The sequence below is a fragment of the Mustela lutreola genome, chromosome 2, assembly GCF_030435805.1.
Source record: "Mustela lutreola isolate mMusLut2 chromosome 2, mMusLut2.pri, whole genome shotgun sequence".
NCBI classification, from domain to species: domain Eukaryota; kingdom Metazoa; phylum Chordata; class Mammalia; order Carnivora; family Mustelidae; genus Mustela; species Mustela lutreola.
In genome coordinates this window covers 143,450,669-143,469,865 of record NC_081291.1, presented here as the reverse complement: position 1 = coordinate 143,469,865, position 19,197 = coordinate 143,450,669, and the positions used below count along the sequence as shown (strand labels likewise).

General features: G+C 37.9%; 1 protein-coding gene and 1 pseudogene across 3 annotated transcripts in view; one reads left to right on the top strand and one right to left on the bottom strand.

The window, feature by feature from the left end:
- The window catches only part of KCNAB1 (potassium voltage-gated channel subfamily A regulatory beta subunit 1), a 405,336-nt gene that overhangs the window by 62,196 nt on the left and 323,943 nt on the right, over positions 1 to 19,197 (top strand). The window lies entirely within an intron of this gene.
- LOC131824951 (heterogeneous nuclear ribonucleoprotein A1-like) lies at positions 8,080 to 9,019 on the bottom strand (annotated as a pseudogene).

The window sequence follows — 19,197 nt, the reverse complement described above, 5'->3', positions numbered from 1 at the left end:
CAGCCAGCCAAGCACACAAGATCCACCTCACGACCTCTGGGCTGATGCCTTCTCGATTGCTCAATGTTTTGATTCTGGCCTTGCAAATCCCAAGTTCGAAATTCTCAGCCTTGGAAATGTTCAAATATTCTCTTTTCTGCACCCCTATGTGGGCAGCAGCTGAGCATCACAGAGGAATGAGTCATGTCATCTTGCCAGTTGGCAGGCCTCACGAGCAAGTTTCCAATAACTTGCCTCAGTGGGAGCCCCATGACTACCTCATAGTTCTATCCCTCGACCCTGCCAGTTCAGTTTTACTTGCTAATTCAATGTTTCATTCCTCTTTCAAACTTCCTTCTTAGGCCTGACTCCCTGACTCCTATCTGATGACCTTGTCTTTATCTCTGTGAAGAAATTCGAGACCATTCTTCAGTGTCCCCCTTAAAATGGAGCCTTTTGATCTACCACATTATCTGCTTCAGTTCTTGTCCTCATTCCCCCATATTGTCAGTGGATTCCCTTCCTGTTCAAAGCCAACCCCCTCTCCCAGGCCATGCTTTTGAGTACGTGTCTCCAGGCCCTAGAGCCACCAATGATCTCCTTTCTTCCAGGTTCTTCTCTTCTGTCTCTGACCCCTTGGAGCACAAATCTGTTCAAGCATCTCCCTTTTGAAAAACAAAACGAAACCCTCTCCTCTGCACTCTACTCCGGCCACCGCCCAGCCTCATCACCTGTCCGAGCTGTGTCCATCTTTGCATTCCACAAATTACAGCCTCCACCCTCCATCACTCTAGGAACATGGCCCTTGACAAAGTGGAGTTCGCCTTTCCTTACAGCCAACAGGAGGTTTCCAGCCTTGGTCGCTCCTTGAACTCTTTCTTTCCTACACATCTCTTGATTTTAGGACATTGCTCTCCTGGCTCATTTCAGTATTTTGACTCCCTCTCTTAATTCTGTCTGACTGGGTTCTAATGAAAGTCACAGTGGTTCTGCTCAGAGCTCCCCCACTTGGCTACTTTCCTTTTCCCTAAAATACGTTCCCCCATGAGTTATCTCATCCCCACCCTTGGTAAGTTATCTACCACTTACAACTCAGAGCTGTGACATCTTTGTCTCTTGTCTACTGTCTCTTCTGACTTCCAGACTCATACTGTTCTTGGTAGCTGCCAATTGGATATTTCCACCGGGATGGCCCACTGTCACTTCAGCTCAGCATTCCGTAATGAAGTGTATTATTCCTTTACCTACTGACCCCCCACTCTCCATCTTGAACTCCCTCCATTCTATTTCTTGGAAGAGAATACCATGAAGTACAAAATCGCTCAGATCAGCAACCTGGGCATCCTGCTGGACTCATCCTTCCCCCACACTGTCCCACGTGCATCTGATAAGTCAGTAAGGCCTATCTATTTGACTTTCTAATGATCTCTTGAATCTAGCTTCATCCTCATTATTTCATGCCTTACCACTGCAAAGCCTTATCCATCTTGCTTCAGTCTTCCTGTGTTTGACATCATTCATAGTGAAGCCAGTGAATTCAAAGCCAATCAAATCACGTCACTTCCCTACATTAAATCCATCAGCGGCTTCCTTGGCTTACAGATTCAATTCCAGATTCTTCAGCACAGCATCCAAAGTGCTCCTTCATTGGGCCCCACCTTATAGTTTAATTTCTTATCAGTTTCACTCCTACCCCCTTCATAAGCTCACATGACATTTCCTGACTACATCACTCACTCTCTTTTTTGCAACAATGTCATAGTTTGTACCTAGTTTGTACATAGTTCCCTCTGAGAAAGAATTTCTGCCATTCCCTTTGTGAATTTCTATTAATACTTCAGGCATCTCATGGGTATCACCTTCTTAGATAAGACTTAGATAAGTCTTTTCCCAATTTCCCTAGATATGTTTGTTGTCAGAGTTATTTACTCTATTAATTACTCTATTAATTATTTCTATTAATACTTCAGGCATCTCATGGGCATCACCTACTTAGATAAGACTTAGATAAGTCTTTTCCCAATTTCCCTAGATATGTTTGTTGTCAGAGTTATTTACTCTACTTTTATGGTTTATCTTATTGTGTTTCCACTGCTCCCCCCGATTATGAATATCTTAATTCTAGAAAATAGGGAAATCTAGAAAAATAAATAATAAAAATCACCTTCAATTCATTCACCCAGAAGTTACTTACTTTTGCATTTTAAAGGATTTGCTTTTAGTGTTCTTTACTATCAATATTTACACATATTAAAAAATCAATACCATACTCGATATACTGTTATATTATCTGATTTTTTTTTTCATGAAAATTTTCCATGTTATTAAATATTCTTCCAAGGCTTGACTTGATTTAAAAGACTCATTCTTGTCTTCTGTTTTCAAAAAAAAAATGTATGCTCGTAGTAGACAAAATTATTCAGAAGTGTACAATTTAGAAAAAGAAAGTCTTTCATAATTTGGTCATAATTTTAAAATAGTTTATGGCATATTCTTTCATATTTTTTCCCTGTGCTTCTACTAATTTAAATAAACATTTTAAAATTTGCATTCATGGGATAATATGCTTCATGCTGTTCTGAAGCTTTCTTTTTAAAAAATATTTAACAACGTATGTTTGAAAATGTGTAAACAGACTTTAATGATGTTTCAACTATAAGTACCATTTTGCATTTTTCTCTTGTGCTGCACCCTGAGGCCCTGGAGGCCAAGCTGTTTCCCTGCAGGTGGACATAATTTATTATTTTCTGAGTGATTTGGGAAAATATCAGACAGACAGTTATGACCACTTCTCTCCAGAGGCCTCCCTGCCCTCTAGGGGTGGATAAGTTCTCAGGAGCATCCGAGACTGGCCAAGCCTTGGCAGGTGGAGGCCTCTGGCAGCTGTGGCTAGAGTTAGCTGAGAAAGCCCCTTGGCTCTGAAACTTGCCCTGTCCCAAGAGAAATCCCAGCATACACTTTTCTTCTGTACATGTTGAATGATCATCTGGTCCCTTTATCAGACACATTCTCAGGCTCTGTTTCTGATCAGGAACTTATAATACACTTTGGGTAAGGTAGACTTGTTGAAGCTCAGCTGATGGGATCATGAGACTGAGGAGTCAGGACCTATCACAGTCCCTGTGCAGTCCAGTCAGCTTGTCCCATGAAGCGGGCTAACCCTAAATCTAAATCCTAAATCCAGGCAGCCATCTCAGAGTATAGTTTTTCCTCCATCTCTGCAAGAACGTGTGTGAGTAAGCAGTGATCCATTGGCGGTGCTGGAAGAAACAGCAGATGGTGGGTCAGGAGCTCCATGTTCCCCCACAAGGACAGAACATTGTTGTTATGGTTGGTATGTGCTTTGCCACAACATTGCTAAACCCAGTGTTTTATTAAAAGGATCCTGGGGCTGGTGCTCATGTATTGATAAGTTATGAAAAGCTTCTTTCCCTTTTAATCTTTTAGGTTCCCCTTTCTCTATCTTTCTACTATTTAAATCGCTAGTTTAAAAAAAAAATGAAGGTATGGTTAAATGGATACAGTCATGAAATTCAGGAAAAGGAAAGCTTCTTGTTTCTAGTAGTTGTTAGTTAAAAATTCACAATGGCACCTGCTTTATACTGTGCAGGGACAGGTTAGGAAGCATCAGTCTCCCAGACAGATGGGCAATAGGGGACCCGTTGTGGACCCAGAAGATCTCTTTTTGGGGCAGAGGGGAGCACAGTCTTGTTCCTTTATAAAATAAATCACCAATAAAATCTCTCCCAGGTTTAATAATAATGTTGAAATCAAGAAGTCTTTGGACAGACAACGGGTTTAAGTAAATAATAAAAGCCAAAAGAACTATAAAAACAACAATTTAAAAATGCTTTTTTAGGGGCACCTGGGTGGCTCAGTGGGTTAAGCCACTGCCTTCGGCTCAGGTCATGATCTCAGGGTCCTGGGATCGAGTCCCGCATCGGGCTCCCTGCTCAGCAGGAAGCCTGCTTCCCTCTCTCTCTCTCTCTGCCTGCCTCTCCATCTACTTGTGATTTCTCTCTGTCAAATAAATAAATAAAATCTTTAGAAAAAAAATGCTTTTTATTTCAGGAAAATACGTACAAGCATACTAAAGAAGTCCAACTATAATTAGTATATGAGCTGTGTTGACTCATTCATCAAAAGCTTCAATCCTGGGGAGTTCTGCAAAGTTTGCCACCTCACTTTCCCTGCTTTGTATTAGCTGGTTTTCTCTAGCAACTTCCTAGGCTGTTTGAAAGTCCCTCTTCCTTTTGCCTCCTCTCCCACTGCCTGTCCATCCTCAGTACGGTTGCAAACTATTTCTAAATGCCTTCCTGTCTCTTTCTTCTACTAGGAGCTATAGATTGTAATTTTTTTAAATTCTTTGTTAGACACAAAAAGCTTAGCTTTATTTATAATTTTATTCTTCATTTATAGACGTTGACATGTTCCTCACACAACATGATAACATAAGCAACTTCAAAAAGTAGAAGAAAGAATCAGTTTAGCCTATTTCTCAATACTGGCATCATTTATAAGGAACAAAGATGAATTAAAGAGAGTAAATTGCTGTCATTTGCTGAACAGTTAGGTGTCTGCCAGCTTGTTGTGAGATGAAAGGCAAACCACTCAACCTCCCTGAGCCTGATTCTTTCTCTGTAAAATGGGAACAGTTACACTGGCATTGCTGTCATTACAGGGCTGTGTAAGGACCACATAAGGGGATGGCTAGGAAAGAGGAAAGCACTTTGAAAATGGTTTTTAATAATTAAAACACACAGTAGAGAAGTGATACAGAGTCATGCCTCCTCCGGAACTCAGACACAGAGAGGTTCATACCTTGAGAACTTCTGTGCTTGCTAAAGATTTGCATAAAAGATGGATTTGCTTGTAATTGACTTGTAGAAATGAATACGTACTGGTTAGAACCCAGAGGAGGCACCTCCAAGCATTAGATCGGGAACGTTGAGAAGGACCCCATGGGAACAGCTGGTCGAGTGAGTGTCTGCCCCATCCCTCAGCACCATTATGAGTTTCATGGATTTCAGATGTCAGCACCTTATGATTTTGTGATCAGTCACCAGGGAACCTAGTGATTCAATCTTTGCAAAGAAACTGAGTTCCCAGCTCAGGGCCAAAGCTTTCTTAGCAGCACCATTCCTGCACTGGGGCTTGAGTTTCATTTGAAGATGAGTCCATCTTCCTTGCATGAGGTATTATTAAATGCTCCTCATCTTTTGTTCTTCAAACTGGCTGCTCTTAGTAAAACCTGTATGTAACCCCCACATTTTTATGACTCCAATTTAGAGACACATAATGCAATTATTGTAAGTGGGGCAATTCATAATCAAGGGTTGACAAAATGTGTCCGGACTCTTACAGTTACTGTGGTATAAGGAAAATGAATTAAAAACCAATTTTTAAAATTTTTAAATTTTATAAGTAACTAAATTTTAAATTTTAAAAAATTTAAAAATAATTTTTAAAATTATTATGTTCAGTTAGCCAACATATAGTACATCATTAGTTTTTGATGTAGTGTTCAACGATTCATTAGTTGTGTATAACACCCAGCGCTCATTCACAACACATGCCCTCAATCTCCATCATCTGGTCACCCCATCCCCCCACCCTCCTCCTTTCTGTAATCCTCAGTTTGTTTCCCCAAGTCCAGAGTCTCCCATGGTTTCTCTCCCTCCTCTGATTTCTTCGCATTCAGTTTTCCCTCCCTTTTCCTATGGTCCCTCTGTCTGATTCCTTATGTTCCACATATGAGTGAAACCATATGATAATTGTCTTTCTCTACTTGATTTTTTCACTTAGCATAATCCCCTCCAGTTCCATCCATGTCGATGCAAATGGTTGCTATTCATCCTTTTTGATGGCTGAGTACTATTCCATTGTATATATGAATCACATCTTCTTTACCCATTCATCTGTTGAAGGACATCTGGGCACCTTCCACAGTTTGGCTGTTGTGAACATTGCTGTTATGAACGTCTTTTCATTATATCTGTATCTTTTTGATAAATACCTAGAAATGCAAGTTTTGGGCCATAGGGTAGCTCTATTTTAACATCTTGAGGAACCTCTATATTGTTTTCCAGAGTGGCAGTACCAGCTTGTATTTCCACCAACAGTGTTCCCCCTTCTCTACATCTTTGCTAATATCTTCCTTGTGCCACAGAAATAAACCTAAATGAAGAACTACAGCTGTTCATGACATTTGCTTTTGCTGCATTTTTGTTTTCCCTAATTTTCTGTGCGTTTCCTCTCTCATTTAATGGCATCTTCAGAAACAGAGAGAGCCAGAGACACAATTCTAAGTGTTAGCTGAGGAAAGCCTCCCAGACAAGGGACTGAATTTGAAGAGAAGGAAAAGAACCCTGAATCCTCAAATGTCTTCCCTTCCAGATGGCTAATGTCTGAAGTTTTACAGTTAGAGCTTCATTCCTTTAGAAGATTCTTCCTCCATAACCCTCTTCTCCATCCTCAAGTAATCACTGATCTGCTTTCTATAACTTTAGATTAGTTTGAATTTCCTAAAACTTCATATAAATGGAATCATAGAGTGTATATTCTTTTTTTGGTCTGGCTTTTTTGACTCAGCAAAATTATTTTGAGATTCATCTATGTATATAGCTCAACTTCATTCTTTTTTTTTCTTTTAGTGTCCAAATTTATTTTATTCACCTTAGAAACCAGTGACATAAGCTTCTTTATTTACTACTTAAAATCTTTGAAAATAAAATGATGTAATTACATTTGAAAAAACAATTATATCTTTTAAATTTATCAGAAAAGTCTTTACTGTCAAACTAAAAATTTCAATAATTTGACAAATATCTCAACTACATAAAAAGTTAATGAAAACATCTGTTAATTATAAAAATCTAGATTACAAATATTTGTCAGTTGACATTTTAATTGTAGTTTTATGTGTATTCATTTAATTTCTATAAGATATATTGATTTGATTATTTAGCTAGTCCATCTTTGGCTCTAGTGAAAAATCTAAATACAATCTCAGATTACAAAGTCCTTCATTGGGTAAGAGTATAAAAACTGTGTGTCATGATTTTTTAAAAAATTTAATTAAAAATTTTTTGTGTTCCAAAATTCATTGTTTATGCACCACACCCAGTGCTCCATGCAATACGTGCCCTCCTTAATACCCACCACCAGGCTCACCCAACTCCCTACCACACTCACCTCCAAAACCCTCAGTTTGTTTCTCAGAGTCCAGAGTCTCTCATAGTTTATCTCCCCCTCTGATTTCCCCCAACTCACTTCTCCTCTCCATCTCCCACTGTCTCCTTATGCTCCACAAGTTGGTGGGAATACAAGTTTGTGCAGCCACTTTGGAAAACAATGTGGAGATTCCTTAAGAAATTAAAAATAAGGTTACTCTATGACCCTGCAATTACATTACTGGGTATTTACCCCAAAGATACAGATGTGGTGAAAAGAAGGGCCACCCCCAACGTTCATAGCAGCAATGACCACAGTCGCCAGACTGTGGAAAGGACCAAGATGCCCTTCAACAGAGGAATGGATAAAGAAGATATGGTCCATATATATAATGGAGTATTACACCTGCATCAGAAAGGATGCATACTCAACTTTTGTATCAACATGGATGGGACTGGAAGAGATTATGCTGAGTGAAATAAGTCAAGCAGAGACAGTCAATTATCATATGGTTTCATCTTCATTCTTTTTATTGTTGAATAGTACTCCAGTGTATAGATATATTGCAATCTGCTTATTCAGTTTTTTTTTAAAAAGACACATTTATTCAGCATCATGATCAGACTGTTACATTTAGCAATCAACAGCATGGATGCAAAAAAATAAATCTACATTTAAACCCTTTGTTGGAATGCTTTACACTTTGCACAGAACAGAGACTAAAATAACCTGTTATACAATTAGTCAAAAATATAGTCCTCGAGTTTTTTGCCCATACATATAAGTATTGTCTAAAACATGTCTTCTTTGTAGAAGCTAGTCCCTGCCACCACTATGCTTGGCTGAGTTCACAAATCTCTTGTAACCTGTAGCTTCCCTGTCACTTCTCTGGCTCTACTCTCCTGGTAAGTTGTTTCCTGGCAGTAATTAAAACCTTCTGCCACTGCTGTAGCTACTGCTGCTGCTGGAACCACCATAGTCACCTTGGTTTTGTGGCTTGGGAAAGTATTGGCTCCCACCACCATAAGGGCCAGAGCTTCTGCCTCCAAAATTTCCTCCTTTCATGGGTCCAAAACTTGATGATTGATTGTTGTAATTGCCAAAATCATTATCGCTTCCACCACTTCCAAAGTTGCTCCCATCATTACCAAATCCATTATAGCCATCCCCAGTGCCATCATATCCACCACCACCTCAACTGCCACCAAAGCCACCTTGACCACTGAAGTTTCCTCCACGACCAAAGTTGTCATTCCCACAAAAACCACCTCCACGACCACCACTGAAGTTTCCAGAACCACTTTGACCTCTCTGGCTGGACGAAGCACTAGCCATCTCTTGCTGAAATGGTGCTTTCCTTACCTCACAGTTGTGGCCATTCATAGTATTGTATTTTTGAATGGCAATCTTGTCTACAGAGCCATGGTCATCAAATGTTACAAAAGTAAACCCCCTCTTTTTGCCACTACCTTGGTCAGTCGTGATCTCAATCACTTTGATGGTCCCACACTGTTTGAAAGAATCTCTTAGATGATGTTCTTCAGTCTTCTTTCATGCCACCAACAAAAATCTTTTACCAGGTCTTTGAGAATGTTCTTTTGAGACAGACCTCTTTGGTTCCACAACTCTTCCATCACCTTTTGTGGCCTTGCATTCATGGCTGCATCCACCTCCTCCACAGTGGCATATGTGACAAACCCAAAGCCTTTGGAGCACTTGGTGTTTGGATCTCTCATTACCACATGGCCCGTAAGTGTTCCCCATTGCTCAGAATGGCTCCTCAGACTCTCATCAGTTGTTTCAAAGCTCAGACCTCCAATGAAGAGCTTCCACAGCTAGGCTGTTTGGGAGACTCTGACTTAGACATGACACCGATGGGAGGGGAGACTTAACAATGTTTACTCAGCGGTGTCCATGGGCAGAAGGGGTGCTTATTCACCTTTTGGTAGGTATTTGGGAATTTCAAGTTGCCATTAGCAATCTTGCACAAGTCTTTGAGGATATTCTAGAAATCTCTCTGTTATTAATTTCTAATTTTATACCAATGGGACTAAAGAACATATTTTAATATGATTTGGATTTTTAAAAAGTTATTGGGATTTTTTTTTAATAGTCTTGAATATGATCATCTTGATACATATTCCTTTGTTCCTTTGGTGCTTGAAAAGAATGGGTTGGTGTTCTGCTATTCTTAGGTAGAATTTTATTTTATTTTTAAAAGATTTTATTTATTTATTTGACAGACAGAGAGTACAAGTAGGCAGAGAGGCAGGCAGAGAGAGGAGAAAGCAGGCTCCCCGCTGAGCAGAGAGCCTGACTCGGGGCTTGATCCCAGGACCCTGGGATCATGACCTGAGCTGAAGACAGAGGCCTTAACCCACAGAGCCACCCAGGTGCCCCATAATTTTTTAAGGTTTTTAATTTAAAAATTTTTAATTTCAGCGTGGTTAACTTACAGTGTTGTATTCATTTCAGGTGTACAATATAGTGACTCAACACTTCCATGTATTACTTAGTGCTCATCAAGATAAATGTACTCTCAACCCCCTAATCCCAACACCTATTTCACACCTCTGTTAACCATCAGTTTGTTCTCTACAGTTAAGAGTCTGTTTTTTGGGGGTGCCTGGGTGGCTCAGTCATTAAGCATATGCCTGTGCCTCAGGTCATGATCCCAGGGTCCAGGGATCAAGCCCCGCATTGGGCTCCCTGCTCGGGGGGAAGCCTGCTTCTCCCTCTCCCTCTGTTTGTGTTCCCTCTCTCACTGTGTCAAATAACTAAATAAAATATTAAAAAAAAAAAAAGAATCTGTTTTTGATTTGTCTCTCTTCCCTCCTCCCACTTCCGCTCATTTGTTTTGTTTCCTAAATTCCACATATGAGTGAAATCATATGGTATTTATCTTTCTCTGGTTTATTTTGCTTAGCATCATACTCTCTAGCTCTATCCATACTGTAGTAAATGGCAAAATTTCATTTCTATGGCTGCTTAATATTCCATTGTGTGTGTATACACACACATACACCACATCTTTATCCATTCTTCTATTAATGGACACTTGGGCTCTTTCCATATCTTAGCTATTGTAAATAATGTTGCCATAAACACAGAAGCATGTGTGTTCCTTTGAATTTTGCTTTATGTAGTATAATGTTATCTACAAATTGTGAAAGTTTTATTTCTTCCTTACTGATTTGGGTGTCTTTTATTTATTTTTGATGTCTGATTGCTGTGGGTAGGACTTCTAGTACTGTGTTTAAAAGAAGTGGTGAGAGTGGACATCCTTGTTTTATTCCTGACATTAGGGGAAAATCAGAGCTTTTCAGCTCTTCACTAAGGAGTATGATGTTCGCTTTAGGTTTTTCATGTAAGGCCCTTATTATGTTGAGGTGTATTCCCTCTAAACCTATTTTGTTGAAGGTTTTTAAAATCATGAATGGATATTGTACTTTGTCAAGTGCTTTTTTTTTTTTTCATCTACTTAAATGGTCATATGGTTTTTGTCCTTTCTTTGGTTAATGTGATATTTCATGTTGATTGATTTGTGAATATTGAGCAACACTTGTTTGTAACCTAGGAAGAAATCCCACTGTATCATGGTGAATGATTTTTTAAATGTATTGTTGAGTTCAGTTTGGTACTATTTTTTTGAGGATTTTTTCTTCCATGTCTATCAGAGATATTGGCCTGTAGTTCTCTTTTCCAGGGACAACTTTGTCTGATTTTGGTATCAGGGTAATACTGACCTCATAGAATGAATTTAGAAGTTTTCCTTCCTCTTCCACTTTTTGGAAAAGGTTGAGAAGAATAGGTATTAACTTTTCTTTAAATGTTTGGCAAAATTCACCTGTGAAGGTTCGTGGTCCTGGACTTTTGTTTTTGGGGAGTTTTTTGATTATTGATTCAATTTCATTACTGGTAATAAGTTTGTTCAAATTTTCTATTTCTTCCTGCTTCAGGAGGGTAGGTGATATATTTCTGGGAATTTATCCGTTTCTTCTAGGTTGTCCAGTTTGTTGGCATGTAATTCTTCATAATATTCTCTTACAATCCTTGTATTTCTGTGGTATTGGTTGTAATTCCTCCTCTTCATTTCTGATTTTGTTTATTTGAGTTCTCTTTCTCCCTCCCCCCCCCCCTCTCTCTTTTTGATGAGTCCAGGTAGAGGTTTATACATTTTGTTGATCTTTTCAAAGAAGCAGCTTGTGGTTTCATTGATCTGTTTTATTGTTCTCTTAGTTTCCATATCATTTATTTCTGCTCTGATTTTTACTGTTTCCTTCCTTCTCCTGGATTTGGGTTTTGTTTGTTCTTTTTCTAGCTTCTCTTTGTGTAAGTTACATTGTTTGAGATGTTTCTTACTTCTTGAGGTAGGTCTATATTGATAACGTCCCTCTTAGACTCTCTTTGCTCTATTCCAAAGCTTTGAACTGTTTATTGATTTTTATTTGTCACCATGTATTTTTTGATTTCCCCTTTGATTTCTTGTTGGCCCATTCATTATTTAGCAGCTTGCTCTTTAACCTCTGTGTATGTTTGCTCTTTCCAGATTTTTTCTTGTGGTTGATTTTTAGTATCACTGCATTGTGATCAGAAAAGATGCATGGTATAGCTTTGATTTTTTGAAATTGTTGAGACTTGTTTTGTGACCTAATATGTGATCTGTTCTGGAGAATGTTCTGTGTGTACTTGAAAAGAATGTGTACTCTGCTGGTTTAGGATGGAATGTTCTGAATATATTTGTTAAATCCATCTGATCCAATGTGTTAGCCAGTGTTTCCTTATTTATTTTCTGTTTCATTGATCTATTCATTGATATAAGTGGGATGTTAAAGTCCTCTATTATTATTGTATTACTATCGATTAGTTCCTTTATATTTGTTATTATCTGTTTTATGTATTTGGGTGCTTCCATGTTGGCTGTATAAATCTTTACAATTGTTATGTCTTCTCATTGGATGGTTTCCTTTATGATTATATAGTGTCCTTTTATGTCTCTTTTTACAGTCTTTGTTTTAAAGTCAATTTTTTAAAGTCATTGCTACCCTAGTTTTATTTTCACATCCATTTGCATGATGAATATTTCTCCATCCCCTCACTTTCAATCTGCAGGTGTCTTTAGGTCTAAAGTGAGTCTCTTGTAGGCAGCATATAGATGGGTCTTATTTTTTTTTTAATTTTAAAATTTTAAATAAACATGTAGTGTATTTTTATCCCCAGGGGTACAGGTCTGTGAATCACCAGGTTTACACATTTCACAGCACTCATCATAGCACACATTCTCCCCAATGTCCATATCCCCACCACCTTCTCCCGTCCCCCCTCCCCCCGCAACCTTCAGTCTATTTTTTGAGATTTAGTCTTTTATGGTTTGTCACCCTCCCGATCTCATTTTCTTTCATTATTTCTTTTCCTACCCCCCAAACCCCCCACATTGCATCTCCACTTCCTCATATCAGGGAGATCATATGATAGTTGTCTTTCTCCAATTGACTTATTTTGCTAAGCATAAGACTTTCTAGTTCCATCCACGTTGTCACAAATGACAAGATTTCATTTCTTTTGATGGCTACATAGTGTTCCATTGTATATATATACACCACATCTTCTTTATCTATTCATCTGTTAATGGACATCTAGGTTCTTTCCATAGTTTGGCTATTGTGGACATTGCTGCTATAAACATTCGGGTGCATGTGCCCCTTCAGAGCACCATGTTTGTATCTTTAGGATATATACCCAGTAGTGTAATCGCTGGGTCATATGGTAGCTCTATTTTCAGTTTTTTTGAGGAACCTCCACACTGTTTTCCAGAGTGGTTGCACCAGCTTGCATTCCCACCAACAGTGTAGGAGGGTTCCCCTATCTGCATCCTCGCCAGCATCTGTCATTTCCTGACTTGTTAATTTTAGCCATTCTGACTGGTGTTAGGTGGCATCTCATTGTAGTTTTGATTTGTATTTCCCTGATGCCGAGTGATGTGGAACATTTTTTCATGTCTCTGTTGGCCATCTGGATGTCTTCTTTGCAGAAGTGTCTGTTCATGTCCTCTGCCCATTTCTTGATTGGATTATTTGTTCTTTGGGTGTTGAGTTTGCTAAGCTCTTTATAGATTTTGGATACTAGCCCTTTATTTGATAGGTCATTTGCAAATATCTTCTCCCATTCTGTCAGTTGTCTATTGGTTTTGTTAACTGTTTCCTTTGCTGTGCAAAAGCTTTTGATCTTGATGAAGTCCCAATAGTTCATTTTTGCCCTTGCTTCTGTTGCCTTTGGCGATGTTCCTAGGAAGAAGTTGCTGTGGTTGAGGTCGAAGATGTTGCTGCCTGTGTTCTCCTCAAGGATTTTAATGAATTCCTTTCTCACATTGAGGTCCTTCATCCATTTTGAGTCTATTTTTGTGTGTGGTATAAGGAAATAGTCCAATTTCATTTTTCTGCATGTGGCTGTCCAATTTTCCCAGCACCACTTGTTGAAGAGGCTGTCTTTTTTCCATTGGACATTCCTTCCTGCTTTGTCAAAGATTAGTTGACCGTAAAGTTGAGGGTCTATTTCTGGGCTCTCTATTCTGTTCCATTGATCTATGTGTCTGTTTTTGTGCCAGTACCATACTGTCTTGATGATCACAGCTTTGTAATAGAGCTTGAAGTCTGGAATTGTGATGCCACCAACATTGGTTTTCTTTTTCAATATTCCTTTGGCTATTCAAGGTCTTTTCTGGTTCCATATAAATTTTAAGATTAATTTTTTATTCTTTATAAACATATATTTTTATCCCCAGGGGTACAGTCAATGTGATACAACACATCAATAAAAGAAAGAACAAGAACCATATGATACTCTCAATAGATGCTGAAAAAGCATTTGACAAAGTACAGCATCCCTTCCTGATCAAAACTCTTCAAAGCATAGGGATAGAGAGCACATACCTCAATATCATCAAAGCCATCTATGAAAAACCCACCGCAAATATCATTCTCAATGGAGAAAGCTTTTCCGCTAAATTTTAGGATTATTTTTCTATTTCTTGGGGAAAAAAATGGATGGGATTTTGATAGGGATTGCATTAAATGTGTAGATTGCTTTAGGTGGAATAGACATTTCCACAATATTTGCTCTTCCAATCCATGAGCATGGAACATTTTTCCATGTCTTTGTGTCTTCCTCAATTTCTTTCATGAGTACTTCAGAGTTTTCTGAGTATAGATTCTTTGCCTCTTTGGTTAGGTTTATTCATAGGTATCTTATGGTTTTGCGTGCAATTGTAAATGGGATTGAGTCCTTAATTTCTCTTTCTTCTGTCTTCTTGTTAGTGTAAAGAAATGCAACTAATTTCTGTGCATTGGCTTTATATCCTGACACTTTACTGAATTCTTGTACAAGTTCTAGCAGTTTTGGAGTAGAGCCTTTTGGGTTTTCCACATATAGTATCATATCATCAGCAAAGAGTGAGAGTTTGACTTCTTCTTTGCCGATTTGGATGCCTTTAATTTCTTTTTGTTGTTGGATTGCTGAGGCTCGGAGATAGGTCTTATTTTTTAATCCATTTTGTTACCCTCTGTCTTTTGATTGAGTCATTTAGTCCTTTACATTTAAAGTAATTATTGGTAGGTATGTATTTATTGTATTTATTGCCATTTTGTTATTTGTTTTGTGTTTGGTTTTGTGGATCTCTGTTCCTTTCTTTTGCTTTCTTCTCTCACCATAAGTTGGCTTTCTTTAGTGATATACTTGGATGCCTTTCTTTCTCTCTCTCTCTTTTTTTAAACATCTTAATTTAATTTTATTTTTTTCAGTGTTCCAAGATTCATTGTTTATGTACCACCCCCAGTGTTCCATGCAATATGTGCCCTCCTTAATACCCACCACCAGGCTCTGTTTCTCAGAGTCCACAGTCTCTCATGCTTCATCTCCCCTCCAATTTCCCCCAATTGGCTTTTCCTTTCTTTCTCATAATGTCCTCCGTGTTATTCCTTATGCTCCACAAGTAAGTGAAACCATACGATAATTGACTTTCTCTGCTTAACTTATTTCACTCAGTATAATCTCCTCCAGTCACATCAATGTTGATACAAAAGTTGGGTATTCATCCTTTCTGATGGCTGTGTAATATTCCATTGTATATATGGATCACATCTTCTTTATCCATTCATCTGTTGAAGGGTATCTTGGCTCTTTCCACAGTTTGGTGATTGTGGAAACTCAATACCCCCAAAAAACAGATAATCATGTCAAAAAATGGGCAGAAGACATGAACAAACACTTCTCCAAAGAAGACACACAAATAGCTAACAGACATATGAAAAAAATGTTCATCATCACTAGCCTTCAGGGAAATTCAAATCAAAACCACTTTGAGGTACCAACTTACACCAGTTAGAATCACCAAAATCAACAGGACAGGAAACAAAAAGTGTTGGAGTGGATGTGGATTCCCACACTGTTTGTGGGAATGCAAGTTGGTGCAGCCACTTTGGAAAACAGTGTGGGGATTCCTCAAAAAAATTAAAAATAGAGCTACACTATGACCCTGTAATTTCACTACTGGATATTTACCCCAAAGATACAGATGTAAGGAAAAGGAAGGCCACCTGTATCCCACTGTTCATAGCAGCAATGTCCATAATCGCCAAACTGTAGATTCTTTTCTCTTTAATTTTTGCATATATATTCCTGGTTTTTTATTTGTGGTTATGATTAGGTTTTATATAACAGCTTTTACATATAGTAGTCTATATTAAGTTGTTAGTCACTTAAGTTTTGAGCCCATTCTTTACTCTTCTTCTCCTCACATTTTTTATGTATATGTTGTCATACTTTACATCCTTTTACTTTGTGAATCCCTTGACTGAGCTTTGTATGTATACTTATTTTTACTGCTTTTGTGCTTCCTATTTTTCTTACTCTTAATTGTGGTTTTTGTTTTCCACTGAGAGTCCTCCTTGACATTTGGGGCTGGTTTAGTCATGAATTCCCTTAACTTTTGTTTGTCTGGGAGACTCTTTATCTCTTCCTCTATTGTGAATGATATCCCTGCTGAATAAAATACTCTTGGCTGCAGATTTTTTTTAAAAAGATTTTATTTATTTATTTATTTGTCAGAGAGAGAGAGAGAAAGAGAGAGAGAGAGTACAAGCAGGCAGAGTGGCAGGCAGAGGCAGAGAGAGAAGCAGGCTTCCTGCTGAGCAAGGAACCCAATGTAGGACTCAATCCCAGGATTCTGGGATCATGACCTGAGTTGAAGGTAGGGGCTTAACCACTGAGCCACCCAGGCATTCTTGGCTGCAGATTTTTACCATTCAGCATTTTGAGTAGAATATACTATTCCCTCCTGGCCTGCAAACTTTCTTCTGAAACACCTGCTGATAGCCTTAGGGGTTTTCTTTTTATGTAACTATCTTCTTTTCTCCTGAAAACGTAAATTTTTTTTTCTTTATCCTACTTTTTGCCATTTTAATTACTACTATTTGTCTTGGTGGACTTCCTTAGATTGATTTTATTGGGGGAATCTCTGTGCCTCTGGATCTGAATTTCTGTTTCCTTCCCCCAATTCCGGAAGTTTTTCAGCTATTATTTCTTCAAATAAATTTCTGCCACCCTTTTTTCTTCTTCTGGGATCCCTATAATGGAAATCTTATTAGGCTTGATAGAGTCATGGAGTTCTCTAAATCTATTCTCATTTTGCTTAAATTTTTTCTCCTTTGCTCAGCTTGATTACTTTGCATTACTCTGTACTCTGGGTCAATAATTCATTCTTCTGCTTCTTTAGCTTGCTATTTATTACATGAGTGTATTTTTAATGTCAATCATTGTGTTCTTTATCTCTTATTAGTTCTTTTTTTATCTCTTTGGTAGGGGTCTTACTGATGTCTGCACTCTTTTCTTAAGAGCAGTGTGTATCTTTATGCTTACTACTTTAAATTCTCTATCAGGCATATTATTTATCTCCATTTTGCTTATGTCTTTTGCTATGATTTTGTTCTGTTCTTTCATTTGGGACATATTCCTCTCTCTTCTCATTTTGTCTAACTCTCTCTGTCTGCTTCTCTGTGTTAGAAAGGAAAAGTCAGCTACATCTCTTGCTGTTAAAAGTAGTGGGCAGGGCATGCACTTTTAATAAGGTGGCACAGGTTATTTTCAACAGGGAATGCACAGCCACTCCCAAGATGGGGGCAGGTTAGGGCCACTCCACAGAGTGCTCATGAGTGGGGCATGCAACTCTAACAAGGTGTGTGCATCCTCTGCCAGGGTCAACCAGCTGATGTTGCTACCAGTAATGAGGCCCTAAAAAAATGTGTAGTTGAGACATGGTGTTGGCAAGGTTTGTGCTAGTCTTCTGGGAGAGGACTAGCAGCACCAGAACTGAAGCAAGTGTTTTTCAAACTCCTGTTTCTATGCTGTATTTCAATGGGCTGGTTTTTGTGCTGTCTCTTTAAGGGCAGGGACTCAGTTTCCTATCTTCCTGTGAGCTCTTCCAGAGCTGAGCCTGATGATTTGTAAAGTTTCAGGTTTTATGCCTGCTTGTTGTAAGAACTCATGAAATCCAGCCTCTCTGATTTTCAAAGCCAAATGTTATGAGGATTTGTCTTCTTCATGTGGGCTTCCCAGCATAATAGTCTGTTTCTCTCCCTTTTCCACACCTGTGGCTCCCTCCCTATGGTAGACAGACCCTGGGGTTTAGCTCCTGACGTCCTCTCTGCCCTTCCTACCCTCTTTGATGGGGCCTCTTTTCTACATTTAGTTGTTGCCACTCTTCAGGTCACTTTCTGTGTTATTTACATTGATGTGACTGTTATCTATAGTTCTATCCATGGGATGAGGTAAGTTTAGGGTCCTGCTACTCTACCATCTTTCCCAGAAGTCCTTAGGTAGAAATATTTATAAATGTCAATTTTAGCAAGTTAGTTGTTAATACTATTCTAGTCCTCTATATCATTACAGATTCTCTATATCTTTATTTTATTGATAATAAAAGAGATGTATTAAATTATCCAAATATAATTATGGATTTTTCCTTATAATTCTACCAGTTTTTGCTTCATGCATTTTGAAGCTCTGTTATGAAACATATAAATATTTAGATTTGTTATGTCTTAGGATAAATTGATGCTTTTAGCAATATGACATGAGTGCATGTGACCCTAGTAATACTCTTTGCCTTGAAATCTATTTTGTCTGATATTAATATAGCTAGTCCACCTTTCTTCAGATTAGTATTATATCTTTTGGTATATCTTTTTCAATCCTTTTTGTTTTGACTTGTGTCTTTAAATTTTAAAGTAAATCTCTTAGGCAGCATATGATTGGGGCCTGGTTTATTTTTATTCAACTTGATATCTTTGTACTTTTTAATTGGGTTACTTAGACTATTTGCATTTAATATGATTATTGATATGTTTGAATTTAAATCTATCATGACTGTTTACTTTCTATTTATTGTATCTGTTCTATGTTCCCTTTTGCTTTTTGGATTGAAAATTTTTTATGATTCCATTTTTCCTCCTTTTTTGGTTTTTAGCCATAACTCTTTGTTTTGTTATTTTAATAGTTGCTTTAGGGTTTTAGTATATATCTTTAATTTATTACACTCAACCTTCAAGTGATAATACAGGACTTTACATATAGTACAGGAACCTTACAAAGTATACTTCTGTTTCTTACCTCCCAGCTTTTGTATGATTGTTCTCATGCTCTTTACTTCTCCATGTATTATACAACCCATACTATGGTATTATCATTTTTATTTTAAACAATTATATTTTTAAAAGATTTAAATACTAAGAAAAACATTTTTATATTCACCTATAAAATATGTATGTAGTTTTTATTTCTGATGCTTATTATTTTTTGTGTGGAACTAGATTCTTTTCTTTCTTTCTTTCTTTCTTTCTTTCTTTCTTTCTTTCTTTCTTTCTTTTCTCCTCCTCCTCCTCCTCCTCCTTCTTCTTTTCAACTACTGAAAGATTTTCTCTACCATTTTAGTGACTAGAAGGAGCTGGAGTTGGATGTAGTTCTTCCTCTAAGTCAGTTATACTTTAATAAAAC